Source organism: Leptonychotes weddellii, chromosome 6, assembly GCF_054177405.1.
Source record: "Leptonychotes weddellii isolate Sample4059 chromosome 6, ASM5417740v2, whole genome shotgun sequence".
NCBI classification, from domain to species: Eukaryota; Metazoa; Chordata; class Mammalia; order Carnivora; family Phocidae; genus Leptonychotes; species Leptonychotes weddellii.
Window position 1 is genome coordinate 132,372,825 of NC_138374.1, and position 6,733 is coordinate 132,379,557.

Consider the following 6,733-nt stretch of genomic DNA (forward strand, 5'->3'; position numbering starts at 1 on the left):
AGATGAGTGTCACTAAAGAGTTACAAAATGCCAAGGAGTTTCAGAGAAGAGAGAGATTGGGATCATACCAACTTAGAAAAAAAACAGGAAGGGTTTTATAGAAGATGTGTCATCCAGTAAGCCTTGAAATTATGACTAGGATTTCAAGAAATAGAAGACAACTTGAGCTAATCCCAGGATCCCTCTTGGTGCCACATACAAACATCTGCAGAACATCAAGCAAAAATTATTGAAAATTGGGGGCAGCTGAGTGCTTCATTCAGTTAAGCATCCAACTTTTGATTTTGGCTCAGGTCATGATCTCAGGGTCGTGAGATCAAGCCCTATGTCAGGTTCTGTCCTGGGTGTGGACCCTGCTTAAGATTCTCTCTCCCTCTGCCCCTCCCCACGCTTGCGCTCTCTTTCTCTCTCACTAAAAAAAATAAAAAATAAAAATAATCGAAAATTGATTCCAATCTTACACATTGCCAATTCATAGCCAGTGCTGCACTTATAAATTCCCCCTTCCTCTTCTGTCCTATTGTCTGTCATCTTCAGCAGCTTCAGACCCTTCCTCTATCCCATTTACAAGAAGTACTTGGCATCTGGTTTTGTCTCCCGGAAGCCTGAGCACAACAGTGGCCACGACTCTTTTCAAAGGGTTGGATTTGGGGGAGGGAAGGAGGGCTGACTCACCTGTTAAAAAGTGTTGCCCTTGTCCCAGGAAAATAGAGTGAGCAGCACAGAGACCTGTGTTCTAGGACAATGATTGGAAGCTGGGTAAGTATAGGATGAACAGAGAAAACTGACACTATGTCTCAGGGTACAAGCTCTCAATAGGTTTGACAGTGTGAGGTGTGAGGCCTGCATTAATTGGATACAAGAGAAATGACCGTACTTGTTGAATTAGAGGGGAAAGGGGGCAAATAAAACTTAGATTTGATGAACTCTACACACCTTAATTTTCTGTTGTACTGTTGAAACAGTATTCAATTTTTAGGAAGAAAAGTCAAGTTATGGGTGGGGGGTGGGGGGAATATTTACATTAAAATTCTATTTTTCAAAGCTTCCAGACTGGGATCTGAAATGGGCACACAGTTGGCCCAACCTCGGTCTCTAGGCCTTAACCCCCATCTCCTGAGAACCCCACTGATAAATGGGAATTAATGTTCATGCTCCTATGAGCCACTGAGTCACCAGAGATCCAATTATGCTCATCACACTTTTCCCCCTTAAGGCAGAGAGTGGACTAATGCACTTTAGAAAGATTTTTGGTAATAAGTCTTGAAGCGAAGATGTTTTTCATTTTACATTTCAGGTAATTGGAAAATGAGGCCATGATTGTTATTAGCTACATTTTTGGCCTAACTCTAAGTCAAAAGTACAGGGCTAAGTGTTGTGGCTGATGAAAAGACAAAGAAGAAGGGTCCTAGCTTTAAAAATAGACACACACAAATAATGATATGGGGGCAGGGGAGGGGGTACGGCCCATTCAGGGTGTGCTCTGATAACCTCAAATGTTGCATCTCGAACGGTGGTGCTATGGTGAGTTTTGATTTTAAATCCTATCATGATTTCAGCTGCCAAATTAGTATCTTACCCAAAACTAGAGGTGGAGGTTATTCATTTCAGTTTTATGTTTATTATTTTTGCTCCTTGTCTTTCTGATCTGTCATGCTGGTTAAAAGGTGGGAAGGAAGGAAAACGTGCTGACAGGGGAGGAGTTTTCTCTTGTTCTCTCTTTTTAGCAGGCTCTGCTTGTGTTCGGGCACTGCATTCCTCTTGGATAACTGACACTTGTCCCACTACCTCTGCCCCCAGCCGCTGCCATCCATTTACAGAATGGGCGTTTATTGGGCAGCCACTATATTCTGGCCCCTTTAAACCTATGGAGACAAAACCTGCCTGCACAGTGTCCTCGTACATATTCACAACGTTTTCTCAGTTTCCAAGGCGATTTCACATTTTTTAAAGATTTTATTTACTTATTTATTCGAGAGAAAAAACACAAGCGGGGGGGAGGGGCAGAGGGAGAGGGAGAAGCAGACTCCCCGCTGAGCAAGGAGCCTGACTCGGGGCTTGATCCCAGGACCCTGAGATCATGACCTGAGCTGAAGGCAGACACTTAGCCGACTGAGCCACCCAGGCACCCCTGATTCCACATTTCAATCAAGGAAATGTGTCTTATTTCTCCCCCCTTGGAGAAAATGGAGATGAGTTTGCTGTTGGAAGTCTTTGAAAAGGAAGTTCATTTCTATTTGATTATCCATCCAAGAAAGCACCCTGGGGATTATTCTCATTCTCTATGAAATTTTACTCTCTAGATCAGAAGTCTCTCTGGTTAAAAATCAGGAAAGGAAGGAATGGTTTCTATAAAGCTTACACCAACACAATGTGAGAGATATTTAGAGATCTGCAAGAAATCAGGAAACATGCATGGGTCATGTCTTGGAGGTTCTGAAAACTGGCTCAAATCCCAGAAAATCCATGTCCTTCCTCCTGACCCAGCACAGCACCCATGTGCTGTCATATGCACCTTCTTTTGTAGCCTTCAGAGCAAGCTCTGGTCTGGGGGTGGCATGAGGGGAAGAAAAACAATTTTAAGTCTTTTTTCAGATGAGGAAAAAAATACAGTCCAGAGAGCCCAAGTTAGGGAATTATTGAAGATTAATAATTAGTTAAGTAATTGCTAGTAAGTAATTACCAGTCAGGTTGGAGTCCAGATCTTCTGACTCCAATCCCTGTGCTTCCCTTGATAGCTCACAGCTGTTCTCTGAAGTGAGGTCTCTTTGAAGTCTCGTTAGAGACCCACATAGAAATGGCTGGGCCTTTTTGCCAGTGGGTATCCAGTTTCCATTCTACTTTATAAAAATCAAGTGGGAAAATGCACCAGGCTATTAGAAATGATGCCACTAGAGCACTGCTGATGGGAATTGTGGGCGATTTAATCTGCTTGGAGATGCCGAACACCATCCAACGGGAGGTTGCTATGGCAATGGTACTCTTATCTCAGTGGCTTTAAACAAAAATATCTCAAGAGCAAAGTAATTAGGTAAGTAGAGCAGTGTGTCTGCATTGTTTCATGCATTCATTTTCCAATGATTACTGTTTTATTGTTGTGCCTTGGGCTCACAGGTCCCACCTAATATAGCAATTCTGCCCAGGGGAGGGAGACTGTGTGTGTGCATGCATGCACATGCGTGTGTATGTAGTGTGTGGGTGTGATGGGGGCAGTACCTTGGATTAGCACCTGCCCCCAAAACTCCTTTCGCAAGTGGCACCATATGGCATGCTCCCACTCAAGTGCAAATGGAACAAAAGAAGTTATATGTGGGACCACAGGTTACACACCCAACCTCAGATTGGACTTGTCAGAGGGTTACGAGTGCATGTCATGGGAGCAATGTTCATCTGTGCCTTGCTTTTCTCCCTGTAAATTAAATTTAAGCGCCTCTCCATGTTGCTGCTTCTAATTCCCTGTGACTCAGATTGTCATTTCTCAAGGCTCCCCAAACAGCTTTTGCTTCTGTTTCTAATGCCTGGCATCCCTACCTGCCCAACCAGGCATCACCACTACCATCCTCAACCTACCCCCTTCTCTGCCGTGCAAATAGAGAACTCTCGCCTTGAGTTGCTTATTCATCACAGGTGAATGTTGCCAGGAACAGAGCATCAAGTTCTCTGGGGTTCCTCTTGTATCCATGCCCAATGCAATGGGCAAGATGAAAGGAAATGACTTTTATTGAGAACCCACTATGTGCAGGGCTTTAGTCAGGCACTTCGGATGTTTTCTCAGTTGGTCCATCCTGTCAATAACCCAGATGAGAAATCAGGAAGCATAGAGGCAAACAACATATCCCAGAATCACACAGCTATTAAGCAGCCGAGCTGGGCTAGAAACTCAGGGCTGGATGAGCCCACGTGGCCTTACTTAAGGATGGTTTCCGTATTAAAATGTGGAAGGGTCAATAGCTCATCCTCTGCCCTGCTTTCGGTCTACTGTCTGGCTTTTTAACCACTGTCTCTATCATTCATATCAGCGACTCTCAATCAGAGTGATTTTGCCCTCCAGGGGACGTGTGGTAATGTCTGGGGCCATTTTCAGTGGGGGAATACTACTGGCATCTAGTGGGTGGAGACCAGAGGGGCAATGCACATAAATAACCCCTACAACAAAGAACTATCCTGTCCGATATCAGTCGTGCCCTGGTTGAGGGTCCTGAGTTAGAGAAGCTGTATGGATTCTCAGGAGCTGGGTAATATTGTATCTTTTACCTGTAGAAATCAGTTCACTGACTTCTACCCAACCTTCACTCAGGTGGGAAAGTCTAGAGCACAAGCCCACTTCTGGGAAGACTCTGATCATCTGCCTTTCACGAGAGTCCTTTGAAGGTGTTAACACAAAAGTTAATTGTTAAATAGAAAAATAAGAAATGTTACAACTGCTATGATAATTTGTCAGGGGGACACATGGGCAGTGTCTGTGTAGGAAGTCAGGGGAAGCTGCCTTCGCAGAGGTGGTGATCAGCTTGAGCTGGACATACAGAGTAGGTGAAATCACTTAAAAGCATAAAGTTGAACAAAAATCAAAATGTCTGCACTAATGCTTCAGGGAAGCTTGATTTCGAAGGTAACCTTTTCCCTCTCTTCGGCAAACCTCCCCTCCTCCCTTCTTAGCCTTTTGTTTCAGGAACCCAGTACCACCCTGAAGACAAGACAAAGGTTGGAAGCAAGTAGATGATTCCTGTCAAAACCAGCTAGATCCTGTATTTCCCTTTGAAAACCCCTAGCACCTTCCTCCAGGCAGACTTGCTGTTTTTTGTAGGCCATAGCCTACTGCAGCTTCCTTTGCCTAATAAAGCAATAAAGCTATTGTTCCTCTGTCTCCCAAACTCCCTCAGTTATATTTTGGCTCCGAAGCATGCAGGTCGGTTTTTGACAACATAGGGAGGCCCTCACCAGGGAGACAAGTGGAGAAGTGGGCATTCTGAGAAGAGCGGACAGTGTGAGTTGTCTTGGGGTTTGAAAGAGTGTGGCTTTTTGGGGAACATGGGTTGGTCAGTGTGCCTAGAGCATAAGGGAGTGGCAAAATAAAGCTGGACAGGTAGCTAGGAGCCAGATCTTAAAGGACCTCATGGAACTTCAATTTTGTCTTCTAGGTGACAGGGAGCTTGCTCTACTGGTTCCATATTTCCACTTAGTAGAAGCATGATATCCCAGCCTAAGGACCAGCTGCCATTTCCCATCCAACAAAACCTCTTAAGAATATACCGATTTTTAGAGGGGAGGGGGGTGGGAGGATGGGTTGGCCTGGTGGTGGGTATTGAGGAGGGCACGTTCTGCATGGAGCACTGGGTGTTATGCACAAACAATGAATCATGGAACACTTCATCTAGAACTAATGATGTAATGTATGGGGATTAACATAAGAATAAAAAAAAATTAAAAAAAAAAAAGAATATACCGATTTATTAGTTTCACGTGGCCACCATAACAAAATACAAACTCGGGGGCTTACAATGACAGAAATATACTCTCTCACAGTTCTGGGCATGAGAGTCTGAATCAAAGTGTCAGCTGGACCATACTCTCCCTTGGAAGCCTCTAGGGAGAATCCTTCCTTGTCTCTTCTAGCTTCTGATGATTGCTGGCAATTTTTGGTGCTCCTTGGCCTTTAGACCCATCTCTCCAGATTCTGTGTCCATCATCCCATGACATTCCCCCTGTGTGTCTGTGTCCAAATTGCCCTCTTCTTATAAGGACACCAGTCACATTAGATTAGGGACCACCCTAATCCAGGATGGCCTCATTTTAACTTGATTACATCTATGAAGACCCCATTTCCAAATAAGGCCACATTTACAGGTTCTGGGTTAAGGACACAATTCAACCCACAACATCTCATTGGGTCCTATGTCCCTCCTTACAGAGGTCAAGCCCCTCTGAGCTGTGACTAACACTGTATGCTGGGACCTCAGCTCAGAGGACACTCTATCTCCATGTCCACACTCATGTCACTATCTGAAATGGGATGAATACAATCTACCATGTAAAGTTCTTTGGAAGAATTGAAAGAAATTATGTCTGAGACAGCTGGACTGAGGCAACACCTCACAAAGCTGAGCCTGCCAAGGTAAACTGTGGCTCTGTCTTTGCAGGACTCTCTGCCTGGCTTTTTAGCCACATAAAATGCACCATGGAGCATTTTTTCCTGAAGAAGAGCCCACGGGGGAACTGAGGTGCAGAACTCATTGTCCTTATCATCTGAGACGATGTAGCTACATTGTCAGGAGGTGGGTGCCTTTAGATTTTACCTGTTGTCTTGTTCTGTTGGTTTTCTGTTTTGGTTCCCAAGGCTATTATCTACACACAAATATCTCCCTCAGGAACATCCTACAAGTTGGTTTCACACTTCCCAGGCTCTGGCATGTGGGAGAACACAGCGCCGGGACTGAGGAAACAGTAAGGCACACTTAAAGGGACTGAAGTAAAAACTTGAGCTGTCTTCTTACAGCTGCCATGAATTGGTTGTGTGACCTTAAACAAGTCAACTTCTTCTTCGAAGCCTCAATTTCCCTCTCTAAAAACTGTGATAATAAGACTTCCCTGTGCCTAACACTTAAGATCATCATGCAGAACTGATTCATTAATGCTCTAACCTGGTAAGTGGTAGTTAGCAACATTTGTGTTTCTCTCTCATTACTGGCCTAAATACACTCCCACCTCATTTATTCCATAAAATTAAAGATTAATT

General features: G+C 44.2%; 1 long non-coding RNA gene across 1 annotated transcript; it reads left to right on the forward strand.

The window, feature by feature from the left end:
- Positions 1 to 5,483: 5,483 nt before the first annotated feature.
- LOC145722075 (uncharacterized) lies at positions 5,484 to 6,485 on the forward strand. Its single transcript, XR_014146107.1, has 2 exons — positions 5,484 to 6,272; positions 6,366 to 6,485. It is a non-coding gene; the product is annotated as an uncharacterized LOC145722075 (long non-coding RNA).
- The last annotated feature ends 248 nt before the right edge of the window (positions 6,486 to 6,733 follow it).